This window comes from Thermobia domestica, chromosome 17 (assembly GCF_964235325.1).
Source record: "Thermobia domestica chromosome 17, izTheDome1.hap1.1, whole genome shotgun sequence".
Classification (NCBI taxonomy): Eukaryota; Metazoa; Arthropoda; class Insecta; order Zygentoma; family Lepismatidae; genus Thermobia; species Thermobia domestica.
The window spans coordinates 160439167-160454063 of record NC_137470.1 but is presented as its reverse complement, the minus strand read 5'-3'; the positions used below and the strand labels follow the sequence as shown (position 1 = coordinate 160454063).

General features: G+C 37.6%; 1 protein-coding gene across 3 annotated transcripts in view; it reads left to right on the top strand.

Annotated features, from left to right (window-relative positions):
- Fhos (Formin homology 2 domain containing) overlaps positions 1 to 14897 on the top strand; it is a 792187-nt gene that overhangs the window by 323402 nt on the left and 453888 nt on the right. The window lies entirely within an intron of this gene.

Here is a 14897-nt window from a genome sequence, read left to right as displayed (position 1 = left end):
ACATATCCGAAAGATTCTCTCTACCACATTAGAGATTCTATAAATAAAGCACGCATTCGCGTATCCGCTTTCCACAATGCGGCGACACAACTCCCATTACATATCCCCCAGCTGTGAATCCCATGTTTATTATGTAAAAGACGGTTCTTGAAGGTGCATCGTCAACGGAGGTGACATTGGTAAGACCACAAGTGTATTGCAACCTAAATCAATGAAGATTGAGGACCATCACACTAAATTTTCTCGCTCGCGTTTCTTAAATTGAATAATATCATGCATTAATTATTACGGAAACGTTTATTTACGAAATACGGATGAAATTATAATAGGCAATTTCGGAAAACTATATCGAAGAGTACACCTGTAAGAACAAACTATCTCTTGTGGATATTTTCCTATAAGAAATTATTCATGCCATGTTGTATGGTTTTTACAGAAATATGAACAAAATTATGCAAGCCGTTCTTGTGAAACGTTGGCGAAAAACACCTCGAGAGGCTTGAAAAAAAAAAGAACTTGTTTGATGAAGGCACCAATATATTACCAAAACTCTCGACATAGATTATAAACAATAACTGTTTGTTTTGGCCAGATTTTATTTTTATTTATGAAGGTATGTAATTATACAGGGTGGCCCAAACGTAGGTATACAGTCCTGTACTGATCAACTCATTGCTTTTTATATAATTTATTATTGTTACCCTTCAGGTAGACTTAATTTCTTTATTATTTGTTCTTGATGTCTTTTTACTTATATCTCAAGGTCGGAACAGCCGAAGCAAATAAAGCTAGAATGTTATACTTAATCAATGCAAAGGTATAACCATGCTTTTGGGCCACTCTGTATACAAAAATTCTTAGCGCTTTTCCCCAATGAAAATCCAATTTTAAAACCGGAAGCGATATATTTCTACTTGTGGTGCACGCAAGAACTTGTTTCTGGATTTTAAATCAAAGACCTGTTTCGATTTTAAAACTGGTTTCGAAAAAAAAAAGAACCGGTTTTGAAGAAAACTGGTTTCTGTTTTTCATAAAAACTTGTTTTTCTCAACCCTAATTTCTTCAACTTACCGTTTATAAAAAAGTATTGAAACGGAAATTGAACCTATTCTTGGGATAGTAAATTCAAATCAAATAATCATTCTATGTTGTCTGATACCGTTATCGATCGATGCGGATCAATATTGAAACTGAAGTTATAGTAAATTTGTACCATTTCCGGTTCCAGTAGATAGTTAAAAGCAGAAAAGGCACCTGTTCTTGGAATATTGAATGCATATAAAGTAAACATTTTCAGCTGTCTCTTATTACTGTTCGTTCTACATAGCAATTAATATTGAAAACGGAAATGGCAGATTCCTACAACTTCCGGTTTCAAGAAAAAGATTACAACCGATATTGAACGTACTTATTGGACAGTATATCATGTAAACAAAACGTTCCGCACTTCCTGTTGCCAGTTTTGGTCTGTGAGGGTCAATATTGAAACCGGAAATTGCAGTGGATTTTAACCACTTCTGGCTCTAAGTGATACAGGCAGACAATTAGTCTAGTCTTCAGATGCTGCATCGGTATCAAACAAGTAACGGTGTCACATTATACCAAGTAATGGAGTTTGGTTTGTATAGAGTGATATTTTCTTAATTATATCCCTAATAGCAAGAAAGCTTTCAACCAGTTGGCGCGTGCTTGGCTTTTGGCTTTCTACGCTTGCACTTGAAACGCATGCTTTCATACAACCTGCCTTTTGTTGTACTTGCAAGCGATGCTTTATACCCTTCGCAGAGTGTCAAAACATTACTGGCCGTTCATTGGCTGTTGACTTGACTTGTAAAAGGCTTGCATCAAGCTTGAATGGAACACTAAATGCAAGGTTGCCCTCATGTAACTTCGTTACTGGAATCCAGCTTGCGGCATGCTTGTACATTTTCCAATCAATCTGGATGCAAGCTTGGCCGACTTGCAATTCAAGCTTACAGCAAGCGGTTTGCAATTTGTCTCTGCTACTAGGAATAATGTTGAAACTGGAATTGGTAGTAAATTTCTATCATTTCTTAATAGAGAGATTAGAATGAAGGTTAAATATATCCATGGGACACTTAATTCGTTGTAGAGAATCGCTTTCCACTATCTATTACCGTTTTTACTCCAGAGTAATCAACATTATAACCGGAAATGGTTGACTTTTACCACTTCCGGTGCTTTATTCACTTCTCAACTAACTCGATTCCTAAATTTAAGTTTTAGACTTGGCAAAAATTGACCGTGATTCTTCAAGTACTTCTTGAAATTTTGTGTCTTCTGGACGGATGGACAAGAGAAAGAGTAGATACACAGGGTAATTGTAAAGTCAGTACCTATTTGAAACAATGAATATTTCGAAAACTCAACAACCTACCACAGTTGTATTTCCATTGAATACATTATTATGATGTACCACTTGGTTATTAAGTTACATTTCATCGTATGTACCTGCATTTTCCACATACTTCTGGAACCTTTTGATAGAATCCATGGCTCTTCGCAGCATCTCAACTAGAACATTTGCAAACACTTCACGAATATTATGTTCATGACTGCTAATATTCCTTGGTTTTACCTTGTACACTTGTTCCTTAGCCTAACCTCAAATGAATAAGTCGTATGGGGTTAGATCGGGATTGCGTGCAGGACATTCTGTCGGTCCCCGGCGGCCAATCCATCTGCCAGGGAAATTGCCTCCAAGTTATGCTCTCACTGGAATTGCGTAGTGGGAGCTACCAGTTTTCATTAATTTCTTATGACAGTTTTTTTTTATTGTCTTAGGGTTAAGAGTTGTATTTCTACCTCACCTTTACCATCATCTCTGCACTCGCACCACCGACCTCCAAACTTCGTACCTGGCGGCAATCTTAGCTCATTTTTCTACCCTGTATACACCAACTGTTTTGCGACTTTCACTGAATCAGCTTCTGAAATCATAAATGGTAAATCCCACATTAGTAAACAGTATTACACGCCAGCTAGAGCTCATGCTAGTTTCTAGGATAATCTAAATTAAAAATAGGTTTTGAATTTACAATCACCCTACATAAAGGAGCTTTGGTATCTTAAACTCTTTAAAAATTGCGTCCTGCTATTCTTTACCACGAAGCTTTATTTTTAGCTTTTGATATTCACTGTAGAAACATTAAGAAGGAGATATATACAGCCGTTTTATATTGTTGTACTTCACACTTATCAAATCTGAAACAACGATGAAACAGAAAAGATTTATGGTTAATATATGTTGAAATAATGGATAGATCATATGCCTGTTAGCTTTGCCCAAAATATCAAACTGGTTCTGAAATCCTTTTATGTTTCCGGTTTAAAATCAGACAAAAAAAACTTTCAAATTTAATCATGTGGTAAGTTTGTATGATATTCACAAACGAAGTATTTATCGCAAATGAAAACGACTGTGCCTATTTTAATTGACTGCTTTTATGTAGTTCTGTGCTTGTTATGGAGGTCGTAAGCGATTCGTCAAATGAGAGCTAATAATTTGAATTTGCATTGAGTCGTTAGCGCTGAAATCTAGCCAAAACTCTTTTTCTCAAAGGTTTTTTATTTGGTGCTAACTTGAATATTCCGACCTATTAAAACTTATATTGACGGTTTAAATGTAAGCTCACACACAAAGAAATTTACCTTACATACAGCAACAGTACTTACTCCAAACGTCATAAATGACATCGTAATGACTAAAGCAGTGATCGCCAAACCGTCTATCGCGAGCTGTTACAGATATACCACATTGACTTGACACTTAGTCTTCCGTTTCAAGCGCTGCTATCGACTGAAGGAATTCCACTCCCTTTCGTCATCCGATCTCTCAACAGCTGAACACTTATTGGGTCAACGTGGCGGAAGGTGTCGACGGTGTGAGCTTTAGTGCGAATTTTGGCACGGATCATGACATTTTGGTAGTACTATAGTAGCTTGCGGGTACATTTTCGGTAGATTACGTTAACGCTCCGGTTGGTTTACCTTGATTCTCCACTGAGGTGACGCTAACGATAGAGGGCGCTGACGACAACTGCTTGTTTCTCCCGCGCAACTGTCATCGTCAGCCTCATCTCACAGTTGATTGTATACGCGTGGGATGTGCACGTTATGTGTCGTACAGTGGCGTAACAGCTGCCCCCGCAACCCCGTAAGATTTTTTTTTTTTTAAAAAAGGTGGTAGTTCTTTTGGTTGGTAGCTCACAGTAGGATTTAAATATGATACGGTAGCTCGGAAGCTTCATAAGTTTGGCGGCCACTGAACCATAGGGTTACTAGATGTAACACTCTCTCCATCTCTGCATGCTCGAGAGTTCTTAAGAGAGTCCCCCCTCTAGTTTCTTGCTTACAGTTGTCCAACATAAAATGAACTGTGTTGCCATCCACGGGAATTTCTTTGCGTGCAGATATTTCGAGTTCCTTTCTCCCAAAAATTGAACATATTTGCACTCCGGTTTCTCATTTACATAGGTTGAATGAAAATAGTGGCAACAATGTTCTCACGTCAAAACGCTATCTCTCAGCACCGTAAGAGGTGCGCAGTTGATAAGAAATGTGTGGCGATGAAGCGTGGCGAGTTGTATTTCCTGTAAAATGAAATGAAATTTTTGAGTTTTACGTCCCACGGTTATACCGGCTAGGCTAAAAGAGACGGTGATTATGAGCAATGAGTGAAATGGTGAAATCAAGAAAGTGGGAGGAAACTGGAGAACCCCGAGAAAACCCATGCACACGGTGTTTGTCCACCACCAAGTTCACTTGGCGGGATGTATCGACTGTGAGTTATTCAGTCAAAGCAGAAGTATCGTAAAGTAGGGGAGTAAAGTTAAAGCTCCATAATAATATGTTTTGAAATATTAACAACCACAGACAAGAATATACAGACAAACAATTTTTAGAGCGCTATTGAAATTAATTCGTATCGTTTGCATGATGAAAGAGCCAATGAACGTTCGGCGGGAAATGATGTTTCGCCGTAAATGTGATGGCGCTACCATCGGTTTTCGAACATGACGACAGGGGTTGTCATTGTAACCAGCGTATTCTTTCAGTCTGCTTCGCATCTCAGCGTTAGGTGAAGTGCAAGCAGATTATATTATAAATTACCCGTACTAAATAACTGCTATAATTCTTTGGAAACTTTTACAGAAGCATCTGCTTGTATACCTGCATTGTTTTGTCAGCATCGTCGTACTTCGTAATCGAACATTATGTTACAATAATTAATACAAACTATGGGTCAATCACAAAACAAAAGGAAAAGTACACTATGGCGTGGTCTCTCTTGTTCGATCCTAACTCGCACCAAGTGGACTTTGTGGTGGACAAATACCGTGTGCATGGGGTTTTCTCGGGGCCCTCCCGTTTCCTCCCACCACTTTCTTCATTTCACCATTTCATTCATTTCTCATCATCACCATCGGCTCTAGCCTACCCATCATAACCGTGGGACATGAAATGAAAAAATTGATTTTAAAAATAGGAGTTTACAAAAATGAGGCCAAATTAGTCAGGTACCCAATTTACAGAGTAATACGTATTACATATGGTGTTGGAATCTACAAACCGTACAAAGCTGAGGCTAAATTAGACAGATGGCCAATTGACAGAGTAATAAATAATGCATTTGTTACAGAGAAATACTGTACAGTTTTTACAAAAGCGAGGCTAAGTTCGTCAAGTAGACAATTTACAGAGTAATAAGTATAACATATGTTGTAGAAAATACAAGTTTTACGAAAAAAGCCCACACTGAGAAAAATACGTTCTCCGGACAGCGCTATATTGTACAAATATACGGAATCCTCTTGCTTATTACAGAAATCAGTATGGAGCATACATTATTCATATGCTACATAGGCACTACCCTTAAATGTTACAACATGCCCTTGCAGGATGTCTGTTATCTAACAGTTTTCCGTATATCACATGCATATACTTAAGTTACATTCCTCAGCTATATGTTATATACGTCCATTTGTATGTGAGATCCTGACCGCCTTTATTGTTTCATACAGAAAGTACCTATAGATGGAACACCTAGTTAGAACGGGGCTTGAACGTAACATTACTTGAGATAATACTCCAAATGTAAAATAAAAGAGATTCATACATCTGTTAGTGAATAATAATAATTACTGTACTCGTAATTAACATGGTTACTATAATGAATCTTGCTGTTGACTGACAGACATAACTGTTGGCTTTGGTGTAGACAGTTCAGCTTGAAACGAACAACTTTACAAACATACAGGTAAGATTTTCCTCCCACTTTAAGCTTTTGAAGCTTAATTTAATTGAACCAAAGAAAGTCAAACCTTTCATTTACAAGATTAGTTGCATCTTAAAATGTGGCCCATTGAAGGATATGAGGCTATGTGTATCCAAGTATTGGGTGCTCAACGTAAATATTATAGTATAACTAACGTATTTGCTGCTGAGAGACATTATAAAGCAAACAACGTGTTGGGTACGTTCTGAGTCGCTGCGTAATGTATATCAAGAATTAATTTTATCTCTTTATATCTCTTAAGTATATCGCTTTAAAAATTGTTTTAGGTTACTGTGACCGATGTTTTTGAAAATTGAAACTTCATTAAATCGAAGTTGAATATTCCATTTCACCTTTTAAGGTGGAGTAAAGTTTAATCTGATATATATCAAACAACATGATATTTCACTTGGAATGAAATCCCGATTTGACTCCTCAAGCCGGTTTGACATACACATGTACAGATCCTCATAGTACTTCAAGAGGCGGTTCGACGTACACGTATACGTCCCATGTAGCTGCGACGAAATGATGCACGTTCTGCCATCTGTTGTTTCCCCACATGAACGAAAACGAATGCCATTTAAGAGTAGACTGCCATTTGCTGCAGTTTACCACAAGGTTGGAATTCTATATACTGAGAAAAATCCGTTCTCCGGACGGAATCCTCTTGCTTACTACAGAAATCAGTACGGAGCACGTTATCCGTATGCTACAGAGGGACTGATCTTAGATGTTACATCATGCCGTTGCAGGATGTCTGATACCTAACAGTCTTCTTTATATTACATGCATATATATATATATATATGCTACCTTGTGAGCTATATGTTATATAGGCCCATTTGTATGTGAGATCCTGACCGCCTATATTGTTTCATACGGAAAGTAGGTACAGATGGAACACTTACACAGAAAGTAGTATAAAACATGCGTTTTCAGTTATAAGTTTGCTGTACGTTAAGTCCAAAAGCTACAGGATTTACACATGTAACATACGATTTTACATGCGCCATATACATTTTTTCTCAGTGCAGTTAGTCAGGTAGTCGATATACAGAGTAATAAAGTATTGTATTTGTTGATCTACAAACATTACAATAAAAATACAAATCACACACACACACAGACATATATATATATACTAGTTGAATATACCCATGCTTCGCACGGGTGCTGTATTTGAAAGTCAAGGCCTGTGGATGTATCACCATTGATCTCAGCGACCGCGAAAACTATGGATCGGTCATTTTAGGCTATTTTTTACATGTCTCGGTACCCCCCTGCCCCCGCTGACTCCCGGCTCGCAAGCAATTGTAACTAAATTTGCAAGTAATCGCTAATGGAAGTGTCACCATTGTTTTCAACGACTGCGTAAACTATGGATTTGACACTAATATCGGTCATTTTGGATTACTTTTATGTCTCGGTATCTCACCCCTCCTCCCGGTTACCCCCGGCCCGGAATCGAATAGCGTGAATTTGGAAGTTAATGCGATCGGCGTTTCACCATTGATTTCATCTACCGCGAAAACTATGGATTTGATACTAATATCGGTCATTTTTGGGGTATTTTTTTTACATGTCTTGGTATACCCCCGCCGACCCTCGTCCTGCATACAATTGTAGCTGAATTTGCAAGTCATCGCTAATGGAAGTGTCACCATTGACCTTATCGACCGCGAAAACTATGGATTTGACACTAATATCGGTCATTTTGGATTACTTTTACATGTCTCGGTATCCCCCCCGGTTAGCCCCGTCTCGCAGTCGAATAGGATGAATTTGGAAGTTAATGCGATCGGAGCTTCACCATTGATTCCAGCGACCGTGAAAACTATGAATTCGATATTAATATCGGTCATTTTCTACTACTTTTACATGTCCCGCTAAACGCCCCCTGAGACCCCTGGTTCGAATTTTGACAAAAACTTTAACTCTGGTCTGGAGCCTGAACCAAGGTATTCGTGACTAAAATTTGGTAGCTCTCGGTCAATTTGTCTGGTACCCAAGCCGGTTCCGGTAAACGCCCCCCTGAGACCCCCTGGTTAGAATTTTGAAAAAAGGGCTTCGTCTTGATCTGGGGCCTTGGCCAAGGTACCCCTGACCGAATTTTGGTAACTCTCGGTCCACTCATCTGTTTGTCTGTCTTTCTATCTGCGGCCTGGACCAGACGAGTGGACCGAGAGTTACCAAAATTTGGTCAGGGGTACCTTGGCCAAAGCCCCAGATCAAGACGAAGCCCTTTTTTCAAATATATATTGTAGGGAAATACAGGCTTTACAAAAATGAGTGGCCAAGTGAACAGGTTTTATTGTAATTGCGAACGTATTGTAAAGGAACACAAATTTTCATTGACAAATCTTTAAACGCCCGCCAGGGATTTCAATTAAATCGTAAACTCTCACGATGGGGGTCCTGGTGACCCCCCTAATAGACTGCAACGAGGTAACAGTTGCGCAATTCTCGTCCTATTCCTAGGAGAAAAAGTAGAAAAAAATCCTTACAAAATGAAAATAAAATAAACTAGAATTTGGGGGCTCGGCAACTCTCGCAACCCTACGCTGACAAAGTGATGCTAATGTGCAGACAACAGGCTTGTAACAATAATGTGAAAAACGGTAACCATTGCTGCAATGCAAGGTGAAATAAAAATTCAGAGCGAAATTCCTATTTAAAAAACGCCCTGTATATCATTTTTGAAGGCCTTCGCATTGGGAGCCATGATGATCCCGCTAATTACCGCAGAGTCATTATTGATACATCGTTGGAAAGCTTATGGAATACAGATTCCATCGAAGTAACATTTGCGCATTTCTCGCTCTGTTCGTAGAAGTCTTACATGTAACCCTCCTGAAAAGAAATGTAATTTATTTAAAAAAAAAAAAAAAAAGCTGGGACTAAAAAAATGACCAACTTTGCTCCTTTCTCCTTCTCCCACATAAGGAACAAGTACATATACAGGATGTTAACATGTAGTGGACTGCTTTATTGCTTCACATAACAATTTTTACAAGTGTACCCCCAAGAGGGAAGAAATGGCCTTCCATAAAACCTGCTGAAAAAAAAATTACTTTCCCCCTCCGCCGTGGTAGCTTTCACATATATAAAATACATATCGGCGGCAAGCTTCACTCTTCAGGAATATATTGATACCAAAATTATCTAAGTTAATTAGGGGCTGAGCTAATTGAAGTTTAAAGCCTGGACGTCGTAATTGCGTCAGTGGGCGTTTAAAGATTTTGATTCACATTGCTTTAAAAATGTACGCAGTATCTACTTAGTTGTATCGGAATGGCCATTGATTCGTTTATGTAAAATTAACGAATTCCTAGGAGTGCATTTCCTCTGATTCTGTAGTGTTTGACATTTCTTCTTTAACTGGTTTCCAGGAAAATCCTTCACATATAACCAGGCAGCTAAACAGGTTGCTAGGTAGCATTGCTTTAATATTGATTTAAATAGTGTCATCTATCTCCACATTTCAATTTATACGGACTATGAAACATAAATCAGTATTTTTTAATTATCATTAAGTATCCTATAAAACTGTCATTAAGATAAGACATCAGATAAGCAGGAAGATATAATATATTTTCTACTGTCTTGCATTTAATAGTCTGTATTTGTTGATTATCAATACTTAGGTGTCTTCATTTATTTTATTTTTTTATATTGTACGGTAAAGAACAATTGAAATATTTACTACCGATAATGGGACACAATTATTGTTCAATTTTCAGAAGAAAATTAATGATTCATTACAATACTATTAAAATAGTAAGCCTATCATGTGATAGGTTTTGTAGTATGTAATGTTACAAGATTATTTCTTTGAATCAAAAGGTTATGAGTCTGATTTGCGTAAGGATTTTTTTGTTTCATGTGAATATGCTTCATAAACTTTTTATAGTTTGACTTTATAAGAAGTTTCATCAAAGCTTGTTAGGTGCGTAAATAGTGTTTCTCAAACAGTTTTCGAATGGGGACTATTTTTATTAGTCAGAATATTGTAAAGGTTTGCTTGCGCAGGTGTAGGTAGGGAATAGGAAGAGCAAATTACCGTCCGGAATAGTTATCCCAATACCGGTTTTTGTTACAAAAATTCACTATGAACAGTGTATTACAAAATTACTCCTATAACGTAATTGCTCTAATACTTTAAGTAAAGAGAGGTGACTCAAGGCTCGATCAGTTTAGTGCAGGATATCCTCAGAGCTCTCAAGCAAGCTTGGTGGTGTGGATTTTACGATCCCCAATGCTCCGAGTAAATAGTGAGGGGGTTAAGAGTCACAGAGTTTCGAAGCAAGCTAGGTGACTGAAGTTAGGATGCCTAACAGAGCTCCGTGCAACCTAAGAGAGCAGATGGGAAACCTAGAGTTCCGAAGCAAACTAGAGGCTTGGAAATAGGTATCTCCTAGAGCTCCAGAGCAAGCTAAAGGTAGGATTACCATTCGGAGACTGATGCCTTTCCTTGGAATCCTCTGTTATATAGGTGCTCCACGTGAGGCTGTGGCGCTGCTGTTCCCTTGTCATGTAACCAATGATGACGGTTTTTTTTTTTTTTTTTTTTGTCGTCTGCAACCATAATAATCTATAGTAAACCGCACATGGTTGATGTTTGTAAAGAGAAGCACATGTTGTAAGTTTGTAAATACAACCATGCAGGTTATTACAATACTCTACAGACAACCCTACTCTTGTACCCTTCGGAAGCAAATTTACATTATTTTTTTTATGTTTGGAGCATATAGCAGTATTTTAAAAGCAAGTAGCAGCGTCACAGGTACACTAGGTGAAGGATTTTAGTTTGTATGGCGTGATACTTTCTTAAATAACATTGAATACAGAATTGAAGGCAGATTTCTACCACGTTCAGTTTTAGCAAAGAGATTCGAGCAGAGATAGAATAAATATATTCTTTGCACACATAATTGATTGTAGAAAACTGCTTCCCTCTATCTATTACCGTTTTTATTCAATAGCGTTGAACGTTAAAATCAGAAGTGGTTGACTTCTGTCACTTCCCGTTTGAATAGTGTGTTAAAAGAGAAGATAGTGCCTATTCTTAGAGCGCTAAATCGATTCAAAACAAAACAAAAAAACGCTGCTAGCTATTCCTTTGCTTCTTTTTCGCAGCAAGAAAAGAATTTCTGCTGTAATTCTTTGATATATTAATAATAGCATGTTTCTAACATCTTCGAGGCAATAGAAAAACGACTTTGTAATAAGAAAATATAGTTGCCACTATGTTGGCATTTCAGTTTCAAATAGAAATGGGTGGTTGGCAGAACTAAACACCATAGCTTCAAGTCAATTCAAAGAGTTAAATCTAATGGTTGGAATGGTATATTCCTCAGAATCTGAGCATTTAGTAGATACCTGTTGTTGAAGAAGCAAGTTAATTTATATATTGGAGATATTACTTGCTTGCTGACTTTGAAGGAGGAACGCAGATTGAAAGCAATTGAGAATAAAATTCTAAGCCGAATATTCGGACTCAAGAGGGACGGAAATCGAGAATGGCGGACATTTTATAACGAGGAACTGCATAATTTATACCGTTTACCAAACATTGTTAGGGTCATCAAATCTAGGAGGCTCAGGTGGGCAGGTTATGTAGCCAGGATGGAAGAAAGTGGAAACGCTTTTAAAATTTTAACTGGAAACCTAATCGGAAAAAGAAATGAGAAAGATCTAGGCTCAGATGGGAGGACAGCAGTAGTATGGCTCTCGTAGAAGTAGGAATACAAAGTAGAAACTTGATCCAGTTAGCTAGAAATGAGATGTCAGTGGAGAGATTTTGTGAATGCACCATTGAACCTTCGGGCTCCTTCGGTCATGAAGTTAGTTAGAGATGTTACTATTGGACATAGTATTTAGTTGAATCATGCTTCTCCAAATAAACATAAATGAAGCAAACTCTATATGTTTACTAGGAATCAAACCTAGGACCACACATATCAAAGGAGCATACACTGATCATTGGCTGTTTGTGAGGAAAAAATTAATATTTATTTATTCAAAATAATTTTCTTGAAATAAGGGTGAGCAGGTCAGTATGCTTTTGTCCTTGAAATAAACTTATGTATCAAGCGTGCTTAAACATATTAAATCGCATACTTGTCTCTCACTCATGTGTCGATTTGGTAATCAACACGCAGGCAGCTGGAGATGTCCCATTATTTCCTCCCATACAGCAGACTGATCGACATTGCAGATACGTTTCTTTTAATATGCGTCTGCACGCATGTTTTCTTCCTCGGGAGAGTAGTAACAACTTCAGGCAATGGTTTGGATCCACCCGCTAATGTACAGAAGTGGATACATGTGTGATCTTGACCCTCAGGGAAATCTGATTATCATCAGTGCCATTACGTGAGGTTCGGGGTTCATGAAATAGCATAAGATTGAGTTGGTTGATAGAAAAGGGGCTTAACCTTTTTACGATCTTGGCTTTTTGAGATAAATTTTAGACTTTCAGTCAAGCAAGTACTACTTCATTGCTGTTTATCGTAGGATCATGGTTTACACCTCGTTTTTTTTAAACCTGGTTTTCTAATGGTATTACTCTTGTTCGTATAATACACTAGAAACGGGAAAATCGGGGAAAACCAGGAGTGTTTTCGAAAATTACTTTTTCAAAAATTTTGCTTCCCCTGGCTCGAGCCTGGGTTGACGTAGGGGTCTCAAAATCACTGGAAAAATACGTGGTTATGTACACAATACGTGTTCATAATTTTAATGTGATATCTTGAAAGCTTAAGGGCGGATTTTTTTTTTTTTTTTTTTTGAAAATTGCCTCAAGGAAAAAAATGTGATGTCACGCCTCTCCCTTCTCCCCCCTTTGGCTCTACTAAGTTGATCATCTGGTTCAGAAACGCATCTGGGGTGTTTTTGGTCTATGTCTGACTTGATCAATAAAGAAAAACGGCTTAAATGCCTGTTATAGGATCGAAATAAGCGGTTAAAGATAACACTGTATTGTGGTACGAAGACGTACCATCGATCGTAAAAAATGAGGGTGATTGAAGTTCAGCTGTCATCGGATGACGTCATTGTGAGATTGATGCTGAGGAAACAGAGGTTGAATAACGTTGATAGAGGTTGAAGATCATGAAATGGTGTGTTGTAAGTGGCGGTTCTTGAGGGAAGTCACATTTTTTTCTTGCTACGAGCTAAAGGAAGAATATCTAGTATCTAATGTACTGATTCCTATCTTTCTGAACTTTTATTAAGCTTTCTTTCCTTAGCCTGTAGCGTAATATTTAAATTTTCATCGTTGTGACTTTCTTTAGGAGCCGCCACTGTGTGAGGTGGAAGTTGATTGAGATTCAGGAATCATGAGGTGGCTTGCAATTGAGGTTCATTTGTATTGCAAGAAGAGGATTCTCAATGAGAATGACGGACATTCAGAAGTTATGAGATGTTATGAAGTGGGTATCTTGAAATAGTATGATGTTCGGATTGATTGAGTCCTGGTTCGATCCCAGCTCGCGACAAGTGTTCTTTGTGGGGAGGAAACATCGTGAGAATGAGTTTTCTCTGTTTTGTCCGGTTTCCTTTCCCTTTCTTCATTCTAGCCAGTGGCGTATTTAAGATTTTGTTTTGGGAGAACTATGCACAACACGTGAATATGCACTTACTTTTCTCTTTTTGGGTACCGACAAATTTTAATGAAGTTCATTTTCTTTCCTTTAATATTTGTATAATGACACTCTTACTCAATGAAAAGATTGGGTAAGAGTGTGCAGAAATAACTGAAAGGTAAGTTAGTACCTAAATTATCAAGATGGAAATGATCAAGGGAGGTATGAAATCCGGTGGCGGCACATTTTAGAAAAATAAGTAACCTATCGTTTAAAATTAAATACAGATCCCGGGATAAGGAAAAGAAATGTAAGTCATTTAAGGATGGTTTAAAGGGACAAGTTTTGCCGATAGATGTCATTACAGTCTTCGTATCTCTCTCATGTATTTTTTACCTTCCACGAAAATTCACGATTTCTCTTACAGATTTCAACCTAGAGACCCCAAATTTTTAGAGAAGGAACTTCATAGCCTATCGAAGGCAACAATCCGTGCCGATTTTTTATTTAGAGTTTTCTTCATTCTTGAAACAGTTATATTGTCAAAGGTTTGGATGTCCATTTCAAGGATCAAGCCATTTCAACAATGAAGAAAATTCTAAATGAAAAAAATCGGCACGGATTCTTGCCTTCGATAGGTTATGAAGTTCATTCTCTAAAAATTTGGAGTTTCTAGGTTGAAATTTGTAAGAGAAATCATGAATTTTCGTGAAAGGTAAAAAATACATGAGAGAGATACGAAGACTGTAGTGACATCTATCGGCAAAACTTGTCCCTTTACACCAACCTTAACGGAAAAGGCGAAATTTGAATGAAATAATCAAAGAATAAAACAGTTATGAACAATAGAAGGATATTAAGATTATTATTACACCATATTTTATTTAAAAAAGCATACATTTTGTTCCTACATAATTTTTCACAACTAATTTAGTAACTTTACACTTAAAAAAAAAAAAAAAAAGAAAAAAACAGTTCCTTGTGAACAGTGTGGCGATTAGTAAGATACA